The 15,868-nt window shown below is 44.2% G+C and overlaps 1 protein-coding gene across 1 annotated transcript in view; it reads left to right on the top strand.

Annotated features, from left to right (window-relative positions):
- The first annotated feature begins 7,291 nt into the window (after positions 1–7,291).
- Positions 7,292–15,868, top strand: part of CLIP2 (CAP-Gly domain containing linker protein 2) — a 149,548-nt gene continuing 140,971 nt past the window's right edge. The window contains exons 1-2 of the mRNA XM_043499384.1: positions 7,292–7,432; positions 13,032–13,104. The gene's annotated coding sequence lies outside the window, so the exon portion shown is untranslated. The remainder of the gene's footprint in view (positions 7,433–13,031; positions 13,105–15,868) is intronic.

Genomic DNA, 15,868 nt, shown 5'->3' with positions numbered 1-15,868 from the left:
GGCTCCTGGACCAAAGTCAGGGTACAACTCTATCCAGTTCAGTGTCAAAATGGCAGAACTTGTTTAATATGTTAATGAAGAAGCCTGGAATAAAAAAGTGAATGTAGCAGGTAGAGTTGTAATTCAAGGTCCAGTTACAAGCAAACACTCTGAAGAAGGAAAAAAATAAGTACCCGTCAGCATCTAACCAGGATACTATAGAGAAAAGTACAAACTGGTATTATAATACAAAAATTGGAAAAATAATACATGAGAGAAAACCCACTGCTGGGGAGCCTCCGTCAGGCTCCTGAGGGTAGGACCATGTCAGGTTCCCTGTCAGACCAAAAAAATGGGTTATTGTTTATCCATGTCCCTGCTTTGAAGGATGATATGTTCTTGATGCCCTAACCAAACCCTCAAAGGTCTGACTGCACAGCTCATGTAAAAATATAACCAAAACCGTGCAGCATTTAATAATGGGAAGGAGCAGACCTGATCAATAATATCAACACTTGCCCCAAGACACTCTAAGGAGCAGAAAGTCTCAGGCTGAGACCACATGGAACTCCTATGCTGTGAAAATATAGTCACTGAAAATTCTTTCTGGGTGCTGTTGGACCCCATGATAATCATTAATCCTCTTTCCCTGGCAGGAGAGAAATTGCCCTTGTGACTGCTGTCAGTAAATTATAAGTACCAAGGAGATACAGAAGGAAGAAAGGATATGGTATTGTCCATCCTATTAGCCTGCAAACAGGGAAGAGGCCAGAAAATTATGGGTAGCAGAAGGAGTTAACTAAACTGTTCTCTGTTTATAATGATTTCTCTCTGAAGCTTTCACACTCCCCACCCGCACTCACTGCAAACAGCAAAGTAAAAAAAACCCTAGGTATTAGATGGCTCAGGGAACTGGTGATGGGTAATGGAGCCTTCAGTTCGGATTTTCAAAAGAGTTCTGCTTCCTTTCAGGTGCCTAAATGAAGTAGCCAGACTTTCCAAAGTGCTCACCCAGCAGTTCCCATTATTTTCAATGGTAAGTGGAACCAACATGCAATCAAAAGTGGTCCCCTGGACAGACTATACAATTCCTATACAGCCCACCTAACCTGAGACAGACTCTTCCTCCTAGCCCCACAGCCTCAGATAGATTCTCGTTACACTTCCGCTTCTAAATCCTCGATTTTTATCTCAAGTGAACCAGGATAGCCCACTGGACAGGCAGCTGGTCAGTTGCAATCAGCTGTGCTGTTGCTTGCTACCCTGTCTCTAACACCCTACTCCATCCAGGACCAGCTCAGAGAATTGAAAAATTTGGCCATATAGTCCATCACTGGGCGCTCGTGCAGGAAGGTTCATAGCAGTCTAACTTAATGTTAAGTATACCAAGCAATGGGAGCCTCCACTATTTTTCCTGGGAGATCATTCCACTTATGCAGAAGAGCTACTCTGTCCATAAGCAACCAGAAGAAGAGGCTAGTGAGGGGACGCAAAGAGCCAAGAAACATTGGGATTTAGTTTTGTTTAAGGCTGGGACAGAGTGGCTTTTGTTGTCCAGTATTTATACGAGGCCAAATGCTGAGACTATAAACTCCAGCACTAGGAATATTCAGCTGTATGCTCCCATGCAGCAAGTGGAAGATGAAGAAATGGAACATTTCTACCAAGAGCTGGAGGAGGTGATGCAGAAAAGATCCACCTGCACAATTATCCAAGTGCAACAGTAGGTGGAAAGGAGAGTGAGAAAGAAAAGTACGTGGAAAAATTTGATAAAGGTGTAAAAAATGATTGTGGAGCATGTCTGGTTGCATTCGCAGAGGCAAACCATTTCCACATAACATGATATTTAAAAAAAAAACAAAAAACACAGCGTTGGCAGTGGACATGGAAAAGCCCGGATGGAGTCGCACTGAATCAGATTGATTATGTAATGACGGATACCAGAAGAATCTTCAACGATGTAGCAACAATAGGAGAACAAATTGTTTTCACAGGCTTAGACCACCGTATGTTGCGTTCAAAACTATGTGTTGACAATGTCTACAAAGACTGAGTTAGGAGAAGCCAGAAACCAAAGCAAAAATGGAACTTAAACAAAGAGGCATTTGCACAGGAAGTGAGTGAAATGGACCTTGAATATAAGGTCAACAAGGACATTGATGAGGACTAGAAGAATTTATCTCGCAGATAATCTCAGCAGCTAAGAAGGCAAAGGCATTGAAAATGCTGGGACAAAAGCAGAGGATCAGCGAGGAAACTGAATCTGAGGCTGAGGAGGGCACGCATGTAATTAGAAGGAAAAATGGGCAAAGAATACAGAATACTGTGCAAAGAAATTCATGTGAAGATCAAAGAAGACTACGAAGATTAGAAAGAAGAAATTGAGAGAGGCGGCCAAAAAGAACGAGAGTCTGAAGAAAGTAGAAAGAGATGGTAGGTTGAAACAGAGTAAAGATTCGGAGAGCTGAAAGATTAAAATGGTGAAAGGACATCGGAAAGTAATGAAATATGTACAAAATTCTACAACAACCTCTACTCCTTGCATGTCAATGTCCAGCGTACACTGTCAAGGCAGCAGGTTACAGAAGAAATTCCTAAAGTTATGTGGGAAGAAATTGAATACACAGTTCCTAACAAAAAGAGAGGGAAGAGTGTGGAAGTGGACGATATTTGGCCAGAGTATCTAAAAGCAGGGGAAGATACTTCAAAGCGTTGGCGCAATGGCTCACCATCTACATCAATAGCAAGCATGTTTCAGATGCATGGAAGAAATCAAAAATAATATTATTGATGAACAAAGGTGATCCAGAAGAACTGAGCAACTACTGTCCGATCACACTCCTCTAACAAATGTATAAAGTCTTCACCTGCATCATACTCCAGTCGGATGAAGAAGGATCTTGAAATCCACGAAAGCAGAGAACAAGCTGGTTTCCACCGAGGGTATTCGACAATTGATCACATCCACTCAGTTTGACAGCTCATAGAGTAATGCAAGGAACACAAAGTACCATTGTGTATTGCATTTGTCGACTACAAAAAAGCATTTGACTCGGTAGAGATTAACGCTGTACTCAACACGCTCAGTGAAATCGGAATTGACCCAAGGTACATCAACCTGCTGGAAGAAATTAATCACAATTGTTTGACAAAGATAACGTTATTCAATGTCTCCTGCATTATGTCTATATGTAGAGGAGTCGGACAAGGCGACACAGTCTCATGGAAGCTGTGTGCAGCAGTACTGGAGTTGCTGTTCAAGAAATTGAACTAAGAAGGAATCAGAATTGATGGAGAACGGTTAACACACCTTTTCTTTGCTGACAACTGTGTAATACTGGCACAGGATACATCGGAACCGGAGAACAAAATTGTAGCACCTGCAAACGCTTTTGCATGATATCAGGTTGGAAGTGAACACATCGAAGACAAGATGGATGCAGAATGAGCATTGTGCAGAAGGAATCATCACTGTAAATGGGAAAGAAATTGAGGGGGTCGACAAATTTATTTGCCAGCATCAGCAGCTGAGCAGAGGCAACTCGTCTGAAGGGGAATGCAGTCAGAGGCGAAAGGTGGGGTGGGCAAGTTTCAACGAAATAAAGACATCTCTAACAGATGATGAACTGCCCATGAAGAAAAGGAAAGAACTGTTTAATTCCACTGTTCTGCCAGCAATGATATATGGAGCAGAAAGCTGGTCAATGATGAAAGCGGAGGAAGAAAAATTCGCTGTCACCCAGAGAGCAATGAAAAGGCAAATGTGTAAGATATCACTCCGTGATTATATACCAAATGTGGAGATCAGAAGGCGTACAAAGGTGACTGATGTAGTGCAGGCGATGTACGACGCAAAGTGGAGATGGGCGGGTCATGTAGTCCACAGGCAAGACAATAGGTGGACAACCCGTATCAGTGACTTGATCCCCAGGGACTACAAGTAACTGCTGGGCAGACCGAAAACGTGCGGGGCTGATCCCAGGAGAAAACTCTTTCGCCAGAAATGGAAAGAACGTGCTCGCAACAAAATAGAACAATGTGGCATCGACTTGCATTCGTGGAAGGACAGACGAGGACAAGCCGGACAAAGGTGAGGTGACTAGGAGATGTGCAGGGTTCCTTCCTCTCATCAATCTCACCAGCATCTTCTTAATCTTAAATCCGTTGCTTCCTATTGCAACTTGCTCTTGTTCAGCAGCCACAAGTAGGTCATGCAGCACAGGCTGTCTCATTGCCAGAGAAATACAGTGTCTGCAATCCCTTTTGAGACTATTCCCTGTTCTCTCTCTCTTTCAGGCTGGTGGGGCTGGAACAAATGTTGTTACCACCACTGCTGCCAATCATTTTGTTTTGCACAGGTTGGTTTTTTCCCAGTGCAGTAAGAGATTACCTATAACAGAAGGTGAAGCAGGTACAGAAGCCACTAGCTGAAGAAATAATAAAGGGAAGCTGGCTGGTTCTCTAGTGTTAAACACTGCACTGCTGTGTGGGTGTCTTGGAGCTCTCCCTCCTCAGACTTGTAGAGGCTGAGATTACTGTGGAGTTAACAGGCATAATCACCCCAAACAAAAATGGGGTATCCTAGATTGCTAACAATGTAAGGTACTTAGATTGTCCTTATCACCATAGTCTCTGAGCATCTCACAATCTGTTAGTCTGTTTGTCCTCCCAACACCCCTGTGAGCTAAAGAACTAACTATCAATGCCATATTACAGATGGGGAACAGAGACAGAGAGGCCCAGATCCACAAAGGTATTTCAGTGGAAGTTAGGAGTCTAAATACCATTGTGGATCTGGGACCAAGTGATTTGCCAAAGGTCACACACAGGAAATCTCTGGCAGAGCAGAGAACTGAACTTGACTCTGCCAGGCCCTGTGTTATCCCTCTACCCACCAGGACCTCCTTCCTCTCAAGTGAGCATCTCCAGCTGTTGCAGAGCAGTGGAGGCACCTCAGGATAGGCAGGATGGGTACAGTCAAATGTTTATCCATTGCTGTTAATTGACTCTGGGCATGTACCTTTATACACTGCATGTATTCACTTTTTACTTTATGTGCCTAAGTGTTGTATGTGCGTTTTTATGGTATATACAGAGTCACAGGCAACATCAGGCAACCTTAGCCCTGGGTTAGCAAACTCATACTCCTGGAAGAGCTTCATGGCACATCCAATAGGACCTGTGGCCCAGGAGTTGTAAAAAAAAAATAAAAAAATAAAAAAAAAATAAAAAATAGATAGCAGCAATCCAACATTGATTTTTGCAGTAGACTGCCTGAGTGGGAAACTCGGATACCTTTATTATCATTTAAATAACACATATTTCATAAAGGGATATCAAAGCACTTAAAAGAATGGGTTTGGATCACTACACACTCGTATGAGGTACAGAACGTTTATTCCAATTGAACAGATAAGGAAACCGAGTCACAGAAATAACTTGCCCAAAGTCCTACCATGAATGAGTGGCAGAGCTATTGAGAGTAGGAATCAACAGTCCTGACTCCCAGGTCCTACTCTAACCTCTAGATCACACACTCATCCGATGAAGTGAGCTGTAGCTCACGAAAGCTTATGCTCTAATAAATTTGTTAGTCTCTAAGGTGCCACAAGTACACCTTTTCTTTTTGCGAATACAGACTAACACGGCTGCTACTCTGAAAACTTTCTGGACTGATGACTAAGGCCTGGTCTACCTCGAAATATTACATTGACCTAGCTAAGTCACTCAGAGTTGTGAAAAAGTTTGGGCCCTGACTGCCTGGTTAGGTAGATCTAACCCCCGCAGTGTAAACGCTGGTAGGTCAACAAAAGAATTCTTCTGTTGATCTAGCTACCGCCTCCCTGAGAGTTCGCTTGACGACAATGACAGAAAATCCCTTCTCTCAATATAGGAAGCATCTACATTACGGAACTACAGTGGCCCAGCTACACCACTGTCACTGTAGCAGCTATAGTATAGACATAGCCTAAGAACAACAACCTCATGAAACCCCCTTAGCTTTTTGTTTCAACCATCTGAATTTTACAATCAATGCAAGAGAGCGGAAGTTACAACACTAGTCACTAGAGGGAGTTATACTGCCGTATGCTAGCCATGAAAACAAATAGAACTAGACAGAGATTTCTGTTGTGTCTGTGTAAACAGAGAACTCCTTTAATCACAAATTTTCCTGGAGGCCACAATGCAAATGTGGGATATTGTTAATAGGCCAAAAATGGTGAAGAAGCGAATGTTCATTAGGCTCCTAAAAGATTTCACTCTTACAGCTGACATGCTCTGGAGCTCTCTGGCCACATACACCTGCTGCTAATGGCTGACGGGGTGCCCTCTTTTATTGTTAGGATCAGGCACTCGTATGAATTGCTGCAGCGCCCACTGTGTGTTTCCAGAGATGATGCCACCTCCTCTCCTTTCACTGAAGACACAAAGAAAGCATTTGTGTGCATGAGTTTTGCTGCCAAACGTAAGCCCTGCAAAGGGCAACCTGCAGCTGAGATGAGCTCACTGGCTATGCCAGAGGAAGGATCCCTTTGTCTCACCTGATGCTTCTGCAATCAAGGCACCATGAGGATCCAGCTTTGAAACTCAGCTGTGGTGCTGTGCAGATCCAGATGACTCATATTAGGACACAGGTAGCTCAGTCCACTCTAGCATAGGGTAATGTTGTCTAGTGGTGAGAACTGGCGTTGGGATCCAAGCACATCCTGTTCCCAGCTGAGCCACTGACATACTGTGTGACCATGGGCAGAGTCACTTAACCTCTGTGGCCTCAGTTTCCCATATAAAAAAATGGACCAGGTTATTATAAAACTTAATGAATGTTTATAAAGTGCTTTAAAACCCTTTAGATGGAAAGTACCCAGAAATACAAAGTATTAATACTACTAATAATGCCTGATTACAGGACAAGACACAGCCCAAGCAAGATTTAGTAGGAAATATCTCACCAGAGCATTTCCATTTACTGCATCCCAAGTTATTACATTTTTCTTTCTACTGTGAACCATTGCAGGCTTCTAGGTTCTTGGCATCGTGTTAACACCGTTTGCATTATCTCATACTCAGTTCCTAGCATCAGCACTCAGGTATTCTTCAACACTGGCTGCCACTCTTGATTGTGATGCATCACATTGCAATTCATTTCATTTGTACATAACCTCTTAAAGAGAGTTCAAAACTACTTATCAGAGTCCATCCACCCAAGCTCTGTGGGGCAATGAGAAAATGGGACCCAGATCAGAACCAATTGCATTTTTGCCCAATTTCAGTGTTTTAAAGATGGACTAATAATAGTTTATTGTTTATCTAGTGCTTAAGATTTATCTGGCTGGAGCACTCTGGATCCTTGAAATTAACAGAGTGAGGATTTAGCAATGCCATAAAAGGAAACTGCAGTAGTCAAGTCAGAGTGTACTTGAAGCCTGAAGAAGGATTATAGCAGAAGGTTACGGTGAGGATGGATTCTAGCAATGTTCTGGTGGTGGTGATGGACAGACATGCAGATGTGTGAGAGGGAAGGTTGTTGGAGGAAAAGAAAACCTAAGTGGTTTATCGGCCTTGTGGTAGCCTTCTACACATTATTGAATTTCACCCAAAGTGCTATATATAAATCTCCACACACGTGATACAATTACAGGGGTTGTATTTTTAGGACAGGTGTTAATGGTTGAATATCATCTTGGGATGCAAAGTGCTGGATCAGAGCAGAATGATAATATGCCAGCTACCGCTGCATCTAAAGTAGGGGTTTTGCCAGCATAACTATGTCGGTCAGAGATCATACCTCATGACACCTTTGACGGACACAGCTATGCCAGAAAAAGTTGGTAGTGAAAACCCTGGCCTCTTTGTCCTCACCTGTTGTAAGGTGTTGCTGGACGCTGTTAAACGGCTGTCACATTTCACCCTAGAGATGGCTGCACTTTTTAGTGGTGATCAAAGTGATTTTGCCACCCCACTGATCTCACATGCAAGAAGCTAGGAATTGCTAAACCAGATTAGACCAGTGCCCATTTCATCCAGCATTTGACATCAGTGGAGTGTCACCAGAATAACTGAGAGCACAATCTAATCCGTAGTTAGTGCCATCAGTTACAGGTAACAGTTAACTTAAAAAATACCACTTCTTTCTGAATATTTTTTATCTGCTATTGTTTCAAGTAAACCCTACAATTACAGTAATGGAAAGCTCTTAAAGCAAGAAAATAGTGTTTCTCTCATTTTTTTTTCTTCCAGTTTGTTTATTCTGTGAATTAGACAACATTTTTTGAAGAGTTGGTTTTACTGTTTCGCCTAGGGCTCCCAGCCCTAGGTTTAGGGTTGCTCCTTGCTTATGGTTCCTAGAGGTAGGCCACTTGGAATTGGGGTTAGAGCTCCCTGGCCTAGGGTTAGGCTTTCTATGAGTAGGCCACTTGGGGTTAGGGTTATGGTTCCTCTGGGTAGGCCACTTGGAGTTAAAGTTATGGGTTGGGGTTCCTATGAGTAGGGGTCTCTGCCCTAGGGTTAGGGTTCCTATGGGTATACCACTTGGAGTTAAGGTCTGGGTTCCTATGGGTAGGACACTTGGAGTTAGGGTTAGGATTCCTATGGATAGGCCATTTGCTGTTAGGGTTTGGATTCCTATGGGTACGGTTCCCTGCCCTAGAGTTAAGGTTTATATGGGTAGGTCTCCAGGCCCCAGCGTTAGGGTTCCTATGGTAGCGTTCCTGGCATTAGGGTTAGGGTTCCTATGGGTAGGACATTTGGAATTAGGGTTAGGGTTCCTAGAGGTAGTGCTCCTTGCCCTAGAGTTAGGGTTCCTATGAGTAGGGCTCCCCATTCTAGGGTTAGGGTTCTTATAGGTGAGTGCTTGGCGTTAGGGTTAGGGTTCCTATGGGTTAGGCTCCTTGGAGTTAGGGGGTATTGGTAGTGCTCCCCACCCTAGCGTTAGGGTTCCTATGGGCAGGGCTCCCTTGCCCTCGGGTTAGGGTTCCTGTGGGTAGGCCACTTTGAGTTTGGATTAGGGTTCCTATGGGCAGTTCTCCCTGCCCTAGGGTTTGAGTTCCCATTGGTAGGGCTCCCCGCCCTAGGTTTAGGGTTGCTCTGGGTAGGACTTCCTGTTTAGGATTCCCATGGGTATGCCACTAGGAGTTGGGGTTAGAGTTCCTATGGGTAGTGTTCCCTGCCCTAGATTTAGGGTTCCTATGGTTATGCCAATTGGAGTTAGGATTAGGGTTAGGTTCCTATGGATAGGCCACTTGGATTTACAGTTTAGGTTCCTATGGGTAGGGCTCCATGCTGTAGAGTTAGGGTTGCTATGGTTAGGGCTCCCCGCCCTAAGGGTAGGGTTCCTATGGGTAGTGTATTCAATCAGTTTCCCCTGTTGTCTGTGTGAGTGTTTTACATAGTATTTGGGAGAAAGAAAATGTAAAAAAATATAGCAAAATTGGCTGGGAGACTCAAGGGCATGTGTACCTTAAACTAGTCTTCACCCCCCCCTTTTTTTTTTCAAAATTACTTTATTGGCTTCACACCTGCGAACGGTTAAAGATGTGCTTAAAAGTTTGTAGGATCCAGGCCTTAGTCTGTAAAATGCTTTGAGCCCCATCTGGATAAATGTAAGATGATTATCATTACTGTCATACAGAGGTTAAACAAACACCTTGACACACAATACATAGAATAACTAGCCATACCACGGGGGAGATGTCTTGTTTCAGTGATAAATGTAAAAGGAAACTCATTCTTAAAAATCGTATCTAAAATACATATATTTGACATACCTTCATTTCTGTAGACTCTTCAAATCTTAAAGACACACAACTTGAATTTTTAAAAAATTCTGACTAATTAAAAATACATTGATAGAGCTCTTTTTAAATATGTCCTGATTTAAAAACAAAATATTCCTTAATTGTTGCACTTCTCCTCCCCTGCCTCTTCTGCTCAGATATGTAAGTCTTTTGAGCCAAGGGAAAAGGGACTGTAACTGGAGAACAGTGGAACGAACTATGAACAAGGCTCAGATTTTGAATGGCACCTCAGAGTCTGTGTTTTCCATATGTGGATGCCCAATTCCTATGAATTTCTAATGGGGCTTGGACAGTCAGATCCCATGGAGGCGTGGTGTTTTTGGGTGGGATTTTCAAAGTAAACTAACTAAAAAGGTAACTAAATATAATAAGTGAAATCCTGGCACTATTGAAGTCAATGGCAAAACTCCCATTGACTTCAGTAGGGTCAGGATTTCACCCATTTTTTCACTAGCTTCTTTTTGTTACAGTAACCTTAGGTGATACTTGTACTGCTTGTAGCTAAGTTTTTTCACTTATGTGAAAAATGTGATCCCCCCGCAAGTTGATTTCTGAATTTAATTCTTAAACTGTAAAGTACATGTGAAATGTTAATATAGATTTACTGCCACAGAGAAAGACTTTTGCATATGATTAGGATTATTAAATAAGGATAGTTTACTACAACCAAGGTTGCTGCTCTCTGCCTCTCCTGTATCTTGTCACCCTGACAGCCCAGCTGTGACTTGTTTCTTTTTTTTCTGGCCTTGTATAGTGGATATTGGGGGTCTCTATTTATTTATTAGATGGTTGTTAAAACAAAGGAATGATTGGTGTAAATGGGAAACACTGTATCTCTCTTGTAACTGTCAGTGGGTGAACCTCCCTCCGCTCTGTCCCTCCTCCTCAGGTCTCCAAGTGGGCATTGTGTAGGGTCTTCCCTTCTCCCCAGATCTTTAGGGAAGAGCAGAAAAGGCCACAGCCCTCCTCCAACCCCCCTCCTCCCCCCGCCCCAGTCTTGAAAGATCTTCCGAAAAGGGATGTCCTGTACCAAGCAACTGGAGCTGGTAAACTGATTCAGTCCTGCTCAGGACTGACTAGGGACACACAACACCCCATAATCCTTAGGGTAGGGTAGCTTGGGAAGCCCGACATGCTCCCTAGCAAACAGAGTAGGGATCATGGGGCATTTCTAGTGGTGGTTCCCTAGTTACTGTGGCATAAGGATTACAGGATATCACTTGTCCCTCCTCAGTTCCTGGGCAACTGCAGTGGGTTGCCTGTCTTGGTACCTCCTGCCCAACCATTTCTGTCCCTGCAAGAACTTTGTAAGATTGAGGAAGACCGTGGTTTCCTTGATGACCCCCTTGGTAACCCCCAAAGAGACACGGAGAGGAGGTTGGAAAGACCAAGCACCCCCTACAAAGACACAAGGAGAAGAAGGGAGATTTCTAGCTGCATGGAGGAGGAGCAAGCCCTGGCAATAAGGACTAGGGGCCCAAACCTGCTCCCTCTGAAGTCGCTTGCAAACCTTGGACCTAGGTGACTTTAGTACTGGGGCCTAGGAGAGGAGCCTGAGAGTGACCCTGGATAGGGAACCTGGCAGGGGGAGAGGGGAAGTTTCCATGGAGGTTTAGATTCTACTTGAAGCCAGACCTTCATGCAAGAGGCTGACCAGCAGAGATTAGACTGGTGCCTCTGTGAACCAAACCCTGGAGAGTTCCCTTATATATCCCACACAAATCAACCTTGCAGGGTCTGTGCAGCGCTCAAAACAACTTGCAGGAGGATGGCTCTGCAGTGTCAGGACACAGGCAGAGATGCCACCTTAGGCCACCCCATGTGAATGAGCCCTCGCATGCATGCACCTCGCTAAGGGGAGCTTCTTTCCATATGCAGTGTGCCTGCTGCACAGCCAGGAATAATGCAGGGAGCAGATCTGCTGGGTGGGCTTGCATGCCTTCCGTTCTCCTTCTCCTTCCCACCGCAGCATCTGTTAGCAAGGGAGGTTTCACGCCTCCTGCCCCCACCTCCCTCTCAATTCCTTTTTTTGGATGCTGGCCAGATTGTGACCCAGTGTGCCCCAAGAAATATTTACTTCCTGTTTCTTGCCTAGACCTCCAGCAGCCGCTTTTCATGAATAAAATATGAGCTGTTCTTCTGGAGCCATGAAGGGAAGAAACCACTGCCAGCTGGTGTGGCCCACAGCTCTTTATTGCTTTGGTTGCTGATGCCTCCCGCTTCACATACCCAGAGAGCCAGAGTGGAGAGGGAAAAAAGTCATCTCCAAGCCTTCAAGATTGAATACTGTCAGCTGAGGCGCCGTGACATGCAGAGTTGAATTATAGGCTTCAAAATTATAGGCAGAGCTGATGGCGCTGCCTATAGTCAATGTTGCCCAACTCATCCCATTATAAGACCTTGTTTTCATTTGCTTATAACATCGTCAAACTTTCACTGTCTATGCTGATAGTTTCCACACTGGGTGTTTGCCTGGAAAGTTTCCGCAAAACGATTCAGCCTTTTCTGAGAATGAGATTAGAAAAAAATGCATTGTTTTACCTATGTTAAAAAATTTCTTACAACCATTCTGTTGAGAAGCTCTGGTGCTTCCATGCTTTGGAACAGGGTCTTGAAATTTGGCAGAGGGGTCATACTGATGTCAGGGCTGCGCCTTTTGCTTTTCCCGTGTAAAACCACCCAAATTTTGCTTGTTCTTTGAAAAAAAAAAAATCTCACTTTGCACCTGCTTGGTAGAGACTTGTGAGAGTTTGGCAGCTAAATTCTCTGAAGACCTTGTCTGTACTGAGCATGCTCCAGGCCTTGGCTGCAAGGATTGAGCAGGACTTTCCCTCCAGTTGCTGCATTTGGCTACTGTGGTTTGGCACCAGAACTGAGGAGGGTGATTGTCTCTCCTGTGCTCTCATTGCTCTTACTATTAGGAACCAGGCAGATCTGTGGATAAAATAAGTATGTGATCATGCAGTTAAAGACTGTATCATGATGCAGGGGCTGAATTAAGGTTGCACAACAACCTTACTTCTAGCTTTGCCTAACTTTTGAGTGCTCAACTTTGAACCTTAAAGTTTTTTATGTAGCTTTTTGAGTGTAATATACATACATATCAGCAGGAAACAGACCTGCTAGGTGCCAATTTTTCTATTATAGCTCACTATTTCCAAGATTTAGAACCTAGGCAGGGATCTTGCGTGGTAACAGAAGGATTCAGTCTTGAAATAATTTATCACATGCACTAATAATAATTCTTCACCCTTCTAGATCCTGTTTTATCCAACAGTTCCAGAGCAATGAACAGAGCTTAATGAATTAAGACTCACAACTCACCTGCAAGGTAAGCATTATTATCACCATTTTATAGATTGGGAAACTGAGGCAAGAATCAGTGCAGTGACATGTCCCAGGCCATGAGTAATTCAGTGGCTAAGCCAGGCATACACCTGGAACCATCACTCTCATTAAGAACTAGTATGTTCCTCCTTTGTTTTGCATAAGTGTGCATGTGTTTATTATGCATCTATATAAAGTGTGTGTATATACATACATGTTTCAGTGTGTGTGCACATGCAAGTATTGGTGTAGATCTGTACACACACGTATTTGTACATTCAGAAGCTATATGTTCTACTCTATGTAGGTGTTTATACCATGCTCATCACTGCAGTATCTGAGTGCCTTCCATTAACGCATTGCACAAGGTGCCTACCGTTAGTCCCGTGTTTGTTCTCTCATCCTCTCCCCAGGGATGGAAGCATGTGCAGTGGAATGTTTTGTTTTGGTAGGTGGGTTTTTTTGGTTTGTTTTAAAATAAATCCACATGTTGCTCTCTGTCTGTTAGAGAAGGCAAGGTCAGAGAAATGCACTTTATGCTTGGAGAGGAGGGTGCTGAGGTTTATGATAGCCCTTAGTTCCTGGGGAAGTTCATTTCACAGTCTTGGACCAGCCCCTGAGAAAGTTCTGCCTCATGCACTGACAAGTTTTACCCTTATAATGGAGAGTTCCATTGGGCCAGAGGAGTGTAGCTGTCAACTAGGGTCTTCATCCCAGAGCTTTATGCCCTGGCCATGGAGCACCTTGAAGATAAGGACTGAGATCATGAACTTGACTCAAAATTCTATGGGAAGCCAGGGTAGGGAGTGTGAAGGACAGGTCTGATGTGCTGGTAGTAGCCTGTATTTCTGAGGAGAAATGCTGCAGTGTTCTGTACTAGTTAAAGTAAATCAAGTGCAATTATTAAGTGTTCAAATTATTCTTCACCCAATGAGGTGGCCATTGATCTTGTAAACTACCCTTTAATGCTGCAGTTCAGGAGGATTCTTGGTTAGCCAAACTGCTGCCCGGGCTGGCAAGGGCATGCAAATTGAGTGCTCCATAAGTATACAGTGACCTGACCAACCTTTACTGTTCCCTCAAAGACGCTACTGACTATCAGGTCAGGGAACCGTCACTGACGGTTTGTGGTATAAGTACCAAAGGATGAGGGAACTCGTGTACTCCCACGAAACTGGAACGGAGGTGGGGCTGGCCTGGTGGCTTCTCTCTGCCTTTCAGAATTTGTTTTCAAAGACTATGATGATAGGACAATGCATGTGGCATCCTGTGCTGTGTTGTGCCAGCATCGGAGCCAGCGTAGAGACTGGAACACATTTATCGCTGGAGTCTAGCAGCATTAGCAGTTATACAACCTGCTTTACTTGTATGGGTTATCAATGTCAGCCACACCTCTGATATTATTGATGTGTTGGTGTCTGACTTATCATGGAACCAACATACGTCGGTATCCCCCTTGTTTCATAGCATTGTAGAGAACAAATGGCCATTCCAATGAGAGTGCCTCTCATCTCAGAATGCTGTTGTCTGAAAGAAAAAAAAAAGACTTTACAATAAGGGCTCCACAGAGTAGTTTGTGCATGTGTGAGAAAGAGGTACATATCTAGCAAACACGCCTCATCTGACAGGGTTATAAGTGATCATTTTTTCCTGCTGGAATTGGTGTCCTTTTTAAAAAAATTCTGCTTGCAGTGAATGATTGAAGATCCATGTCATCTTCAACAGTCAAAAATGTACTGGGCAAAAAAAGTCTATCAGTCACCGTAAGCTTGAGCATGCATTTGACTTCATTATGCCTCAATCAGCCCAGCTGGGAAACTGGGTAAAAGGCAGAATGCCATTGAAGATACCAGCTGCTGCATTGGAGTGGAGTTTTCCTGAGGAAATGAACGATTTACAATTTGAAATTCCAGTGCTGTCTCTAATGGCATCCCAGTGAACCTATGCTGTGCTCCCCAGAAACAATGGAAGTACGTGAAGTTCATGTAAAGGCCTAATCTTGCGGGGTGCTGAGCAGCCCCAGGCCAGCAAAACACACAAGCAAGTTTTTAACTTCAAGCCCATGAGTAGTCTCATTGATTTCAGTGGGGCTGCTTCCACGCTTAAAGTTAAGCATGCACTTAAGTGTTTTGGTGGATTGGGGCTTCAGCTCCCACGGACATCAGAGAGAGTGGAAGGGCCTCAGGACCGGTTAGGATCGGGCACACGGGGACTATGCCACTGCAGTCTAGTATGTAAACTCCTGCTGCACAAGGGTGATGTGGTAGAAAGTCTGCTGGGGGCAGGGCCAGGTGCCTGGGTCAAAAATGGCTGTGATCTAGTTTGGCCCAGTGGCATGACAAAATTGGGAGACGTTGTCTGGAGACAGGTATAGCCAGGGGATGTGCTGACTTAGCAGAGATTCTGGAGGTGAGGTTCCTTTGGAAATAAGTGCTGCTCCACCCAGCAGAAACCCTCAGAGATGGAGGTGGGAATGCTGCTTCCTTTCCTCTGGAAGTGCCCTCCGCTACAGGAGTGCAGTGGTTGGGGGGCTACTCCATCTCTTTGAGCTAGCCAGGGTGGACCTAGCCTACCACATGGACAGTCCCTGAGGCAGCCCAAGCCAGCATTTCCTCAAGCATCCCATGCCTCCTAGGATACAAAACCAAAGCAATGATGCTGGAGGGTATCATCTCTGATGAAAAGGAGCCTGGTTTTTCCTCACCCACCACCCATCCAGACCTGCCCCTGGATCTACTGAGGTCACATTCTACTGTGACCATGCAGTG

Source organism: Dermochelys coriacea, chromosome 17 (assembly GCF_009764565.3).
Source record: "Dermochelys coriacea isolate rDerCor1 chromosome 17, rDerCor1.pri.v4, whole genome shotgun sequence".
NCBI lineage: Eukaryota > Metazoa > Chordata > Testudines > Dermochelyidae > Dermochelys > Dermochelys coriacea.
This window is presented reverse-complemented; position numbering and strand designations above follow the sequence as displayed.